At 46.4% G+C, this 14,418-nt stretch overlaps 1 pseudogene across 1 annotated transcript; it reads left to right on the top strand.

Annotated features, from left to right (window-relative positions):
- Positions 1-13,393: 13,393 nt before the first annotated feature.
- LOC112633202 lies at positions 13,394-13,913 on the top strand (annotated as a pseudogene). Its single transcript, XR_003121499.1, has one exon. The product of XR_003121499.1 is annotated as a U6 snRNA-associated Sm-like protein LSm5 pseudogene (transcript).
- The last annotated feature ends 505 nt before the right edge of the window (positions 13,914-14,418 follow it).

Genomic DNA, 14,418 nt, shown 5'->3' with positions numbered 1-14,418 from the left:
AGAAGTGGGATCTTTAAGAAGCTCTGCTCTCAGCCAGGTGCGGTGGCTCACGCCTGTAATCCCAGTACTTTGGGAGGCCGAGGCAGGCAGATCACAAGGTCAGGAGATCGAGACCATCCTGGCTAACATGGTGAAACCCCGTCTCTACCAAAAATACAAAAAATTAGCCGGGCGTGGCGGCGTGCACCTCTAGTCCCAGTTACTTAGGAGGCTCAGCTGGAAGAATGGCATGAACCCAGGAGGCAGAGCTGGCAGTGAGCCGAGATCGAGCCACTGCACTCCAGCCTGGGTAACAGAGTGAGACTCCGTCTCAAAAAAAAAAAAAAACAAAAAAAAACCAAAACTCTGTTCTCATGAATGGGTCGATCCATTTATAAATTAATGGATTAATGGGTCATCGTAGGAGGGGAACTGGTGGCTTTACAAGGAGGAGAGAAACCTGAGCTAGCACACCCAGCCCCTCACCATGTGATACTCTGCAGAGAGCGCCCCCATCAGCAAGAAGGCTGTCACCAGATATGGCCCCCAACTTTGGACTTCTCAGTCCCCATAACTGTAAGAAATAAATTCCTTTTCTTTATAAATTACCCAGTTTCAGGTGTTCTGTTGTAAGAAACAGAAAATGAACTAAAACAGTAACTATAGTAAACGTAAGTCAATTATTGCATCTTGCGAGTCTTATTGCCAACTTGAATCATAACCGTAATCGTAGCTGATAGCATCACCATCTGAACACTGTCAGGGCTGGTTCTGTAAGTGCTAAGCTGCTCCAAGGGAGGCACCATAGTCCAAGAAGAGGTTGTTTCTTCCCCACCTGACCACTGGCATCTACAGCCCCGCCTGCAGTTATACAGGGAGATGTTTCCCAGCTTTTCTCCTGGAGGGGAGTTCCCTGGAGTGAGTCCCATGACTCTTGTTTTCCTTGTAGACTATACAGAGCCAAGCCTGGGAATGGGCACCCAGCCTCTCACTGACTGCCAAAGAGACACCCCTGGCTGATTTGGTCTTAGGAAGGGTTCTGCAGAAGGTACAACCTCCACTCACTGAGAAGACAGCAAATCTGTTGTGGTCTTAAAAAGAAACATCTTCTCTTACATATACTCAGTGCTTCACAGTTTGCAAAGCACTTTTACATTAATCATCAATGTGATCCATCCTAACTAATGTGAGGCATCTTTGTTCTGGTCTCTATTGCTGCCTTAGGCAGCCAAGGATGGGGTTTTCCAGGCCTCTTTTGCTGGTTGCTCTAAGTCACTGCACTTGCTCAAGCTGGCATGGACACGTGGGAGGTCATGGTGAGGTTTGGAGGCTCCCTGAAGTTCCCGGTCCCCAACCTCAAAAACGTTCCAGGCTGCCAGCTCAATCTAGAGGGGAGAGAGGCAAACCAAGCCCCAGTGTCTTTAAGCTGACATCTAAAAGCGCAGGATAGCTACGAAAGTTTACAGCCTTGAGAAATGAACTTAGCTCATGTTGTTATCAAGAAATGCCACAAGCGGACCCTGGAAATTTCGGCAGTAGTTCAGCCTCTCAGCTGGCAAGACAGCATCTAGGGAGCCTGGATCTCTATCTGCTGAGCCCCATCAGAGCCAAAAAGACAATGGAAACAGCAGAGACACAACTGCAATTGTGTGTGTTTGTGCATGTGTGCATACACAAACATGCACATAATTATGTGTGTTTATGTTTATAAGTGAGCCTGAGTGTGTATGTAAGTATATGTGTATGCAAGTTTGTGTGTGAATATATGTGTAAGCATGCGTGAGATGTGTATGTATATGCGTGTGTGTGTGTTTAGAGGTCTCCAAAGGCCAACTTCAAGCACACCTGAGACTTGAAAATCCAGTTGGTATTAGTGATAAGGAAAGTAAGAGATGGTCTCTCCCACCTCTAAAGGAGCAGACGAGGCCCTTGGTGAGACCCTCAGCTCATGCCAAGATCAAGCCTGCCGCCCTTGCCCTTGGAGACCATCAACCTTGTGGAGGAAGTGGATGTACACGAAATAACTCAGATCCCAGGACATCATGGGGACTGTCTCAGTTCAGAAACTGGGTGATGGAAGAACTTCCACACGCGAGACTGTCCATGTGGCTGTGGGCCTGAGCCAGAGCTAATAGAATCTGGGAGAAGTCATCCTGCTTGCCAGGGACCTCTGACTGCTGCCGAGTCAGCCCATGAGATAGCAAACAGGACAGAGATCAGGAGCATGAAAGGGTCCAAGCCCAGGTTCTATGTGACAGAGAATAAGAATAAGGGTCCGTGAGAGCTAGGAAGGCAGGGACATGCTGGCAGGAGGACTGGCAAGCAACTCCCAACTCCTGTGGACTCAACCCCCTCCAAGAGGTAGGGTGCCGGGGCTGGTAGATCTGTCTGTGGGCAGCACTGACTGCAGAGCCAGGGTTCTCAGCCTCCACCTCCCTGCTTTCCATCAGTTACAGCCTGGCAGGAAAAACCACAAGCCCTAAGGCAAGATCGTCCCTAACATTGTGGGGCTGTGGGGTGGTAATACGAGAGTCCAGGGCCTCCTCCTGGACTTGCAGCCCACCTTCTTCTCACACAAGGCTCCACCCACACCATAAAGGGGCCTCACACACACACATGCTGACCACTGAGCCTTCAAGTCCAAGCTCTGTTCACAACCCCTACGTCCTGGGAACACCTACCAGTGGCTCACTTTGAGAGGACAACCCCGGAGAAGATGCCCACACAGGACACGGAAGTGGGCCGAGGCCTTTAAACAGGGACTTCCCGAGTCCTGTACACCCTGAGCATGGCTGGCATGGGGAACAGAGGCGGCAGGGTGGCCTGAACTCCTAGTGGGCAGCTCCCCTTGGCACAGCGCAGGAGGGAGAAGGAAGGTCCCTCTAAAGCAGAGCTACTCAAATGGGATCCACAAAGCAGCACCCGTCCAAGAGTTGTTTGTAATGGGCCCCAGACAGGATTAGCACAGAAATTGAGAGGAAGTGTTTAAGAAGTGTGTAGCAACTTGATTGCCTAATTTTATGTCTTTTGAATCTAATTTTTAAAAAACTCACTCAGGCTTTATTTTGTACATTTTTTTTTTTTTACATTTCATTTTCTAGTAATTCATTTTTCTTGCATTTTACCAGAGCATCAGTCCACAACAGATTGGAATTTGTAAAACCTGGTCCTTCAGCACAGACCAGGTTTTCCATGGAGCAGCTCTGACTCTGAAGCACTGGACAAGGTCAGAGGCCCCAGCTGCCGGGTCTAAGAGCAGCACTTCCCAGAGATGTGTCTGGGAAACATGCAGTCCAATCCCCACCTGTGGGTGTGCAGAGGTTTGTCCTGGGTCAGCCAGTCCCTCAGAGCAAACACAGCAGGCCACTGGACCTGTGTTCTGCCCCTCCCAAAAGAGCCACCTGGGGCAAAAAGTTATCACAGAGAGAATAGGAAAGAACACTGCTGAAGACAGCATCTGTACATTCCAGAGTCCTCTGTGGCCTTGGGTCTCTGCTGAGCCACTTGCCAGTTGGGTGACCTTGACCAAGACACCTTCTTTCTCTGAGCCCCAGTTTTTTCATGTGTGAAATGGTATTAAGAATAAACAGGATAAACCGTGCAAGGCATTCAGCCCAGCATCATGAAGCCTCTTGAGGCTGTGAACTCAGAACCTGGCTTCCCAGCTGTGTTCACACCCAGGGAGACAGGAGAGATACCCAGGCACTGGGGTGAGCAGACATTAGCAGGCCAGGTTCTGAACCACAGGTCCTCTACCGGCAAACCTGATCTCTGGTGGCCCCTTGGCCCTACCAGCTTCCTGGGTCCCTATAGCCACAGGATCTACTCAGCAACTCTGCAGGGAGAACTCGTATCCAGTGGGGCCTGAATCACTGCCCAAGGACCCTGTGAGTCACAAGAGAGGCAGGGAAGGTAGTTATAGTCCTGCTGGGAATATAGACACTAATATTGCCCATATGGTGAGCTTAGGAGCAACATTAGAAATGTTACTCGGGCTCCATAAAGCACCATATCTGGAAATGGGAAAGAGAGTGGGATTGAACTGGCAAGAGCAATAAACTTAGAGATCAGATCTGGAGTCCAGTTCTAATCACATAGTTCATAAGCTGCGTGACTTCAAGCTAATACTATGTAGGATTTGTCTGGAGTCAGGATTCTCATAAGTAGAGCCTTATTAGACAGGGATTCAGGTGCACATGGTTTACTGGGTGGGGAAGGAGGCTCTTGGGTAAATGGGAGTGAGGGATGCAGAGCAGGGCAGAGGATGGAGCTGAGCTAGGATGTGGGCCTCCCACAAGGAGCCCCGGAGCACAAATGGCAAAATAAAGTTGTCTCTCCCAGAGGCAAGGATCTAAGCTGTTACACCCCTAAATCAGTAAGTCATTAACTGAATAATGCCCCCAGGTATGGTCATCATCTCCCAGGCTTATTTCAGAGGCAGCTGTCATCAATCAAGGGAAGTCTCCCAAAGAAGATCCCAAGGGTAAGCTATCAGCTGCCAATGCCTGCAGCAAGGATGCATCTGTGGCCTGGACACTAATAGCATCCCACCAATTTGTAGGAATTAAATGAGGTGATACACTTGAGGACAACAATGCCTACACACACTCAGTGCTCAATAAATGCTGGGTGCATTGTGTTGATAGATCAAGATTCTAATACTGACTGTGCTACATACTGCTCTGGTACCTCTGCCAGGTTCTTTTATCACCTCCATCCCTCCCTCTTGATCTAAAACTCCCTGTAAAAGGAGAGGGGTCTCACTGATGTCTAAGACTCCTTCCAACTATCAAGTTCATAATTTGAGCTTCTTTGTCCTTCTGGTCTGAAGATAGTGTTTTAGGACTGATCCCCCAGATTTAGTATACCAAGAAATGCAGTGAAACTTTCAGATAATACGGGAGGCCTCACAGAATGCCACCCACTCCAACCAAGTTGCACCAAATTGCATTTGCCGTTGTGGGCCACCCCACGTGTTAATTTTCCATCATTCTGAACAGCTTTACTGTCTTTGTTAGGTCTGAGCCATCCATGTTTGTTTATATTTCCAATGCCCTTGGGAAGGATAGTATATTCAGTAGGTGATGGATCCATGACTAAAAAAAAAAAAAAAAAAAAAAAAAGGTGGAAATCAATAGGCTTGTCTATGAACACAGGGTCCTGGGGACCACTGAGAGAGAATCAAAGAGAATCAAACAGGGTTGGGAGTGCTCTTGACAGGGAGGTCCAGGTTGAGAGGACAAGACAGTGGGGTCCAGGATGGGGGCAAATAAGAGTCATGGAATATTCTCAGCACTGTTCCCACTACATTGCACCAGCAGTGCTGCTCTGCTGGACCCAGTTATTCCTCTGACCTCTGCTTCTTTGCTTTCAATCCTTTTTCCTGCACCAAAACTTATCTCCCCAATGTCCCATCTCTCAACCACTCAAGGTTCTCTCTCTCTGCCAGTGACTGACGGTGAAGGATGCAAATGGCCTAACCCAGGATACTGTATGATCAGCAGTGTAGGGCAATGACAGAGTACTGGGCACTGGACTCAGGGGCTGCAGCAGAGCTCTCTTCTCTCCCCTCCAATGGCCTCGTGGGCCACTGTACTGTTTGTAACTGTGGTAATTGCAAAAAGGACTAAAAGTTGTTCCCCTCCTTGTATCAACACCCTTGCAAAGTCACTTTGCTGCTCTTTCTATCAAGAGGTAAAGTCTTCCTCCACCTGTTGAATCTGAGCTTAGTTGTATGACTTGCTTGACTAACAGGATAGTAATAAATGTGATGCAAGAAGTGACATGAAAAGAGTTCATGCGTTAGACTTTTCTTTCTCACTGGTCTTGGGAAACCCACAGCTACCACTCTGAGAATAAGCCTAGGCTAGCCCTCTAGAAGATAAGAGATCATGTAGTTCAGCTACGCCCATCACACCAGCCAAAAGCCAGCCAATCATATCATGTGAGTGGGGCCATCAAATATTAATGACAAATATGAGTGACTGAAGACATAGGAATGAGCCCAGCTGAGATTAGAATAAGAATTGCTGGCCAGGCGCGGTGGCTCAAGCCTGTAATCCCAGCATTTTGGGAGGCCGAGACGGGCAGATCACAAGGTCAGGAGATCAAGACCATCCTGGCTAACACGGTGAAACCCCGTCTCTACTAAAAAATACAAAAAACTATCCAGGCGAGGTGGCAGGTGCCTGTAGTCCCAGCTACACGGGAGGCTGAGGCAGGAGAATGGCGTGAACCCGGGAGGCGGAGCTTGCAGCGAGCTGAGATCCGGCCACTGCACTCCAGCCTGGGAGACAGAGCGAGACTCCGTCTCAAAAAAAAAAAAAAAAAAAAGGAATTGCTCAGCTAAGCCTGGCCAATTATCAACTCACAGAAATTATGAACTAAGTACATAGTTGTTGTTTTAATCCACTAAGTTCTGGGGAGGTTTGTTATGTGGCAATAGCTAACTGATACAGTGAAAAACTTGCACTATCAGTTGCAGAGGCAGAGAAGCATCAGGGCAGAGTCCTTGGGTTGAACTTCCCATTACTCATGTGGCTGATTCACTAACCCCTCAACCCACTCCCCTCACACTTTAATTTCCTCATCTGTAAAATGGAGGCAGAGTAACTTTCTCAGATTGTGTTGCCTGTTCTTATGTGACCTCAGGCCGTTGTCTGTCCTCAATCCTTCAGGTTTCCTGTCTTTACAGCAGAAACTCCCTTGCCCCTACCGCCACTTGATCCCATGGGACTCTAAGAGGATGTGTGATTTCATCACAGCCCAAGCACCCCTGCTCCGTGGCCATTCTGGAGAGGGGAGGGGATCAGAGGAGCTTGGTATTTAGTGGGTGTGAGTGTGGGAACAGTTTACATAAATTTAGAAAAAGCAAAACACAAACTTCTCCCCTGGGAAAGAGTAACAAGGCAACACTCAGCTCGAGTTGAAAGAAGTTTTTGAAGCAGGAACGTTTATTTAGAGAATAACTAAGCCCCTGAATCAACAAATTGGGAGCCTTATCTCTGAGTGTGTGGGTCATTCTGACTCTCCCTGCTCTGCTGGCCACCCTTGGCCAGGCTGGACGTCAGGGCAGAGGCCTTGGGCCAAAGGTGGTGAAGGAGGCTGGAGAACAAGGCCCTAGGGACCGAGCTGTGGGCCCTGCATGTGCTGAGAGCCACGGGTGAAGAGGAGAGGTGCCAGGGAGAGGGATGCTGCTGCTGCCCCACTGGCTTTTATTTTTAAAACTCCTTATCATTTCTCTGGAGCTTATTTTTCAAAAACAAAAAGAGAAGAGAAGAAAACGCCTGGGGTTGAGTGGTGAAGCAGGCCTAGGCTGTGGACCACTTTCATCCTTCTTTGTCTCCTGGGACCTCTGCCCCGACACGTCATTGCTCTCTACAGGCAGAAGAGAGTATTTTCTACTCTAGTTTACAGATTTTCTGGGCCTAGCCAAATGTAGGTGGGAGTCCTCGAAGTAAACCTTATATTGTAGAGGTTAGATTAACTCAAATGGTAAACACAGGGTAATTATACCATTTTCTGAAGGATTTGTTGTTTGACCAAGGGACCAGATATTCTCCCTCTTTAATGGGATGACTACAAGAGCACTACATTAGACACTGAAGATTTTACTAAAATGAATCTACTTTTTGAAGCCTATCTTGGGGACCCAAAGCAAGAGTGTCAGCTGGCAGCAGCACACAGGGACAACAGCTAAGAGGCACTAGGGGTCTATAAGACCCGCCTCCAGGGAAAAGTTTAGTGGGCTCTGGCAAGAACCCTCTGACTGTAAATCCCTTCCCAACCTGCTTCCTAAACCACCCTCTAAGAGACTTGCCATCCTACTTTCAGGGAAAGACCTCTCTGTCTTATTTAGGCTCCACCAGAAGCAAACCCCAAGACAAGGATTTTAGAGCAAGTTATTTACTGAAAGTTATTCTGGTAAATACTGACAGGGAAGTGGGGAAGTGAAATGAGGAATAGAAGAGAAAGTAGTCAACACAGTGTGCTAACCAGAAAGTCATTGCTGTTGGGCAACTGGAGCCCAAATACACTGGGGAACTCTGAGGATAATGTAGAACATGACTGAGAGCTCTCCCACCCAAGGGGTTAGGGAGCTGGGGTATTTATACACCAACTTCCACTTGCCACTGTTAAGAATTACTCTGGTAGGGTGGGAGTTAATTCTCCAGTACTTCCAGCTGCAGGGGATGACTGTACCTCAGCTTCCAAAGAAAGCCCTTAGGCAAAAAGATTCAGGGGCTGGCAGCTAAAAGTTGTAGGGCCTGCATGCAGCACAATGGTGTGACCCACGCTCATGGACAGGGCACCAGCAGTGTCTGTCACATCCCACTTCCTTAGAGAATTCAAGGGAGAGAGACAAGGATGGGAGAACATAGGGAGCCCAAAAGTGAGGCAGCTAAAGATGAATGTTGGCCCCTTCCCAGTGTTTTTATAAAGCTAATGCCTGCCCAAAACTGAATCTACGGGACACAAAATCACTAAAAGATTTTTCTGTGCCATCAGCAGTAAGATATTAAAATATAAGTTGAGTATTCAAAGCCACTGACCAACCCCACCCACCCCACTTACTGAAGTGACAGATTTATTCTAGAGAATTGTTACTGAACACTAGGGGTTCAGTCTAGGTCCCATTGTTTGCCACACAGAAAGCCAGTCACTGAGACAATCAGTATTGTCTGGGAAGAAGGGATTATTATATCACAGGTGATGTCAGACAGACAGGAGCCAAACCTCAAATCCATCCCTCCTCCTTGACTCAACTTAAGGGTTTATACAGCCAGAAAGGAAAACAGAAGGGCAAGGAAGAGGAGTTGGCCAAAAGGCAGCAGGTAGATTTCGTTGTTCAAATGTAAGTTTCTCAAGTTTCAGTTCTATAGGCTTTAGTTCTATGGGTTTCAGTTCTATGGCTTGTTGGAAAATTGGGCAGTTTCAGAATAAGGCAGGGAAGGATGAGGACACTGAAAACAGAAATGTCACATTGGTACAGGAGGAAGAGCGCTAGACTAAAAGGCAAAGGCCCTGGTTTCCAGTTCTTACCCTTTTGTTACCTTACTTTGTTCTCTTTCTGTACCTCAGCATCCTCATCTGTGAAATGAACCCACCAGATGAGAATCGGTTGAACTTTCAATTCTGCAAACACTGTATAGTCAGAGATCAACTGCAGAAACTGGGAGCTATTTGAACTGCATTAAGTGAAAATGGATCCAATCCAAGAAACTAAGAAAACTTTTGGAAAGGTCGAAAGAGCCATGACACCAAAAACAAGACACAGCAACAATGCCCAAAGCAACAACTCCGCAAGACAGTTGCTTCCTATGCCACAAACACGGGACACATCACCTTACTGGTGTCAGGATCAGAAGTTTCCTGCACAACCACCTGTTTAGAACAACGTCACACTCTGTAGACATCCACTAAAAAAAAAACATGGAACATAGTTGTCCTGAGCCCTGCCTCTCAGCACCTATAAAACCAATGACCATCTACTAGAATGCACTGCAGGAAACTCAGTGTTTCCATGGGCAATGCCTACTTATCAGCAGAACCAATGAAAGCAACAGAAAGTTAGCCTTAATCCCCTTCACAACCCTGGCTTCAGGGGAGTCTGGCACATATGGATTTTTATTGTCCAGCCCCTCATATTAAAAGGTCACTAGAAGGAAGTTGGCATGGATGGTGAGTCCAGTGCACTGTGTCTACCCCAGGTGCTTTGTGCCAGGCACTGTACAGGGCACCGGAGATTCAAAGAAGTCCTAGACTCCAAGGGGCTTAGGGCCTAACTGTGTAGTCTAGAAGCGCAATACATTGGTGCTATTGAGAGTTAAAAGTCAGAACTCATGATAGAGGGAAGATGGTCAGGAAAGAGCCCAAGGCAGGCAGCTGCCCCCAGAATGACAAGACAAAATAAAGAGAGAAAAAGTAGCTTGAAGTTATTCTTGAAAAGTCAGTCAGGGAAAGAAGCAATCTAAGGGGAAGGAACAGCAGGAACAAAGGTGCAGATGAATCTATAGTAATTTGAGAAACAGAACAGAGCTGCATTATGTGGAGGGCCAAGACAGGGGTGCATGGGATAGGGGGCTGCAAAGGGGAGAGAGGTAGAGTAAGCATGGGTTTTGCAAGCTATGATGAAGATCTTAGAAGGGCCAAGGGACAACAGTGAAAGATTTGAAGCAGGAAAGAAATATGGACACCATCAGACTGGTGTCAGAAATCCTGTAAAGAGAAACTAGAATTCCAGAAATTCAAAGACAAAACCAGGAGATTCTAAAGAGAGAGAGACTAAGAAGAACAAGAAGGAGAAGTGGGCAGAGCCATAGTGAACTAGGGCCACACATGACATTTCCAGTGAAAGACTGGAGGTTCACCAAGCACAGCTACTTTTAGTGGTTCATGTAGCTGAGTCAGGGTGAGAAGCTACAGGTCAAAAGTCAGTGCCCAATGCAGCGTCACTGAGCAAGAACAGCCTCATAACAGCTCCCTTCATGGAACCCCTGCCTCACCTAAAATGAATGGAAAGTTCTAGGGGTGAGAAGCAAATCTGGGAAGAGAGGATGGAGAAAGGGGACAAGAAAAACGGGAGGGAAAGGCAAAAATTGGTGACTATGTGTTTTCCCAAACCACACTGACTTGCATCCAAACACAGTGTCAACTCAGACCCCAGTCCACGTCCCTACTATAAGAACTGACCATGGTTCCTCAAATAATGAGTGGTTTTCCATGATCCCTTTGGACTTGCATGGAGACCCTTGTTAGTGACTTTCATGCTACCCCTTGCCCTCAGTCTTTGTGAAGTTTATTTCCACCATTGAAAAAAAAAAAAACTGCCTCCCTTTTCCACCTCCCCCATCCCACTGTTCAGCAACTTTGTCCTTCCTTAGCAAAACACTTCACCAAGCCCACAAAAGAAAGGGTAGGCACCCTGGAAGTGGAGTCTGAGACAGATTTGGATGCACTTAATTTATTGGAAGAGGGATATCAGGAGAAAGGAAGTGAGAGGAGCAGACAGGGCAGAGGAAGGGCCTGACAAAGGATGTGGGCTCAGCTGGAGCCTAGCATGGAGTTCTGAGCATGAATTGACCCATCCTGAGAAAAGAGGGCCAGTCTTTTGTACCACCGTGGCAGTCATTGGCTGAAGGCTGCCCTTCTTCAGCAAGAACACATAACCTCCCAGACAAGGTGGCTCCCCCTCAACTAATGGCAATCTTGAGGAGAAGAAGCCCCCTCTAGCAACCAACACGCACAGCAGATGGAGAAATGGTGCTTCTTCCTGGGAAAGGGCATCTGGGAAGGGCACCAATAGCAACTAGGGCAGGGGAAATGCTCATTTCATGAAGCTTGTTGCATTGGATCAGTTTTTCCTCTCTATGCCTGTCTTCCAGAAGACTCTCTGCAAGAGCTGAAGGAGCCCTGACCTTGGGGTGAATAAGTGAAGAGCAGAATTGGTCCCACTCATCTCTTTCACATGGCCATGGGTATGCCATGAATCCAAACAAGTCTTCTGGGACACAACTTCTCCAACAATGAGCTCACCACTCCCTGAGCCTCCACTCTCTGGCTGAGCCCAGGGATCCATGCTCTGGCTGAGTCCAGACCCCATGAACTTGCACCCTTGCACCCCCCACAGCTTCTTCTCCACAGCAGAGTCCAGTGGCCCCACTGATATTTGTCTTGGCTGCCCCAAGGACTAACGGAGACGTTCCTCTCAAGTCAATAGGGTCCTTTTAGACAACTTTACATGAGCCAGGTTCTTCTAGCTGAGCTGCAAGCAACCATATGAACTGCTTCTCCAGCTCAAGATACAACATGAGCATCTTCTTTCATGTTGTTTTTAACTAATCTTTCATGTCCTGCTATGGGAAGTTCAGCATCTCTCTCAAGGAGGCTCCTCCTCACCGATTTTCTAAGACCTGCAGAGCCTCAATCAGTTTACAGGAGCATCATTACCACTTCCAAATGCAAATAAAAGGGAGAATTGGAGTCCCACCAATTTCTGAGGCTATAACTTTTCATTTTTGTCAGTGTCAAAGACTGGGCCAATACATCTTTGTCTCCTGCTAATGAATGTCCTTGGCCCAGATGCAGTGACGGCCCCATGTTTGAGATACCAGGTTGCAGCTATCTTGGTTTACAAGGCCGCATGCACTCATCATATCCCAAAGACCACTGTGATAGAGGGCTCCCAGCCACACACATGTCAGACCAGAGCAAATTCTCCCTCACCAAGGTCCCTAGGTCTTCATGCTTAACACCATCCTCAGCCTAGTTAATTTCAATCCTGGAACCTCATTGTCCTTCCCAACCCCTGGGCTTGGTTCACACCAACAGATTCCCCTAACTCTGAATATCCAGGAACAGCAGCTGGAATCTTTATGCCTTCTCTCACAGAGAATCCTGAGGCCTATATGCAAATAAGTTCTTCCACCCACCCAAAGATCTGTATACCAAGAGGAAGCTTCCCCTCAGCCTTGAAAAACAAAAGACTATAACAGACACTTTATGATTGTCTTCTGTGCTGTTCACGAAATATTTCTGGTTCTTCCTTCTTTCTGGTACTGTGGTTGGGGTGTGGCAATGTGACCAGGTCTGGTTAATGAGGTGGAAGTACAAGTGACACATATCACTGGGCTGGCTATATAATTTACAGAGCCAGCCGGTGCAATGGCTCACACATGTAATCCCAGCATTTTAGGAGGCTGAGGTGGATGGATCACTTGAGTCCGAGAGTTCAAGACCAGCCCGGGAAACATGGCAAAACCCCATCTCTCCAAATAATTTTTTAAAGATTAGCCAGGCATGGTGGTGTGTATAGTCCCAGCTACTCAAAAGGCTGAGGTGGGAGGATCTCTGCAGCCCAGGAGGCAGAGGTTGCAATGATTCGTGATCATATCACTGTACTCCAGTCTGGGAAACAGAGCAAGACCTTGTCTCAAAAAAAAAAAAAAAAAAGATATTTCTGATGAAGACAGTAGGACACAAGTGAAAAACAACAACAAATTACTTTTTCACTATAACCCACAGGTTCACAGAAAAAAAAAATTAAAAATAAATTTACAGAGTCCAGTGCAAAATGAAAATAAGAATCTTCTTGTTCAAAAATGTATTAATAATTTTGAGATGGCAACAGCAGAGCATTAAAACAAGCTTCTGAGAATGGAGCCCTGTGTGACTGCCCAAGAGTTACATGGCCATGAAGCTGGCTCTGCATATAGCTTCTCGGATGGTGCGTTTCATTACCTGCATAACACAGTTCTGAGGTTTTCCCTTTCCTTTGGCAAGGAAACCAGCAACATTTGAGATTGTGGCTATTCCATCAACCAAGGTCCATGAGAGATGCAATGAGCAGAGCCTACCTACTCACCCACCCATGATGGACATGTAGTGTAGCACGAAATAAACCTTTGTTGCACTTCCGGCGTAGCCATGGCGGCTAACGCTACTACCAACCCGTCGCAGCTGCTGCCGTTAGAGCTTGTGGACAAATGTATAGGATCAAGAATTTACATTGTGATGAAGAGTGATAAGGAAATTGTTGGTACTCTTCTAGGATTTGATGACTTTGTCAATATGGTACTGGAAGATGTCACTGAGTTTGAAATCACACCAGAAGGAAGAAGGATTACTAAATTAGATCAGATTTTGCTAAATGGAAATAATATAACAATGCTGGTTCCTGGAGGAGAAGGACCTGAAGTGTGAATGAGTTTCCTTGACTTAGCTAGATTCTGTTTTGTCTTTTAATGACAAGAAAATGGAATTTTTTTTTTCCCACCTTCTAATGTTTAAATCCCATAAAGCTAAGTTTCCCGTTAAAGGGAAGTGCTTTGAAGATGTGTACCCATTTTTGTAAGTTAATCATGATTATCCTGGAAAAAGAAGAAAAGAGCTTCTTCTTTGAAGACGAAAATAAAGGTGTTTTTGGTTAACTGTCATTTTATTTATTGTACTGCAGTAGCCAGTGGAACAAAGATTGTGGTTATTTTGCCACTTACTTTTCTGTCATTATATGCTTATTTGCTTTCTCATTTACATGACCATTTGATTCTCAAACAAAAGTCGTTCCAAACAAAATGATGAACTTTGATTTGAACAGGTGCATTTAAACAACTGGAAATGATCACTTGGAAAATTAAATTAAAATGCTGTTGTTTTGTAAAAAAAAAAAAAAAAAAAAAAAAAAAAAAACCTTTGTTGTTGGAGTTGTTTGTTATTGCAGCATAAAGTTACCCATCCTGATTGATGCATGCCCTGGCCCAGGACAAGAAGCTCCTCTTTGCCACATGCTTACCCAACAAAACAACCACTCACACACCCTTTCCAAGACCAAAAAGATAATGTCTATCCCTTCCTGTCAATCTGATGAGCAACTAGTTCCATCTCTGCATAAAAAGCTGGACTTGATTATGAACCACTTGTATAACTTTGGTGTTCCACAGA

Source organism: Theropithecus gelada, chromosome 10, assembly GCF_003255815.1.
Source record: "Theropithecus gelada isolate Dixy chromosome 10, Tgel_1.0, whole genome shotgun sequence".
Classification (NCBI taxonomy): Eukaryota; Metazoa; Chordata; class Mammalia; order Primates; family Cercopithecidae; genus Theropithecus; species Theropithecus gelada.
Note: the sequence above shows the minus strand (reverse complement) of the source record. Positions and strands in the feature narration are given on the sequence as shown.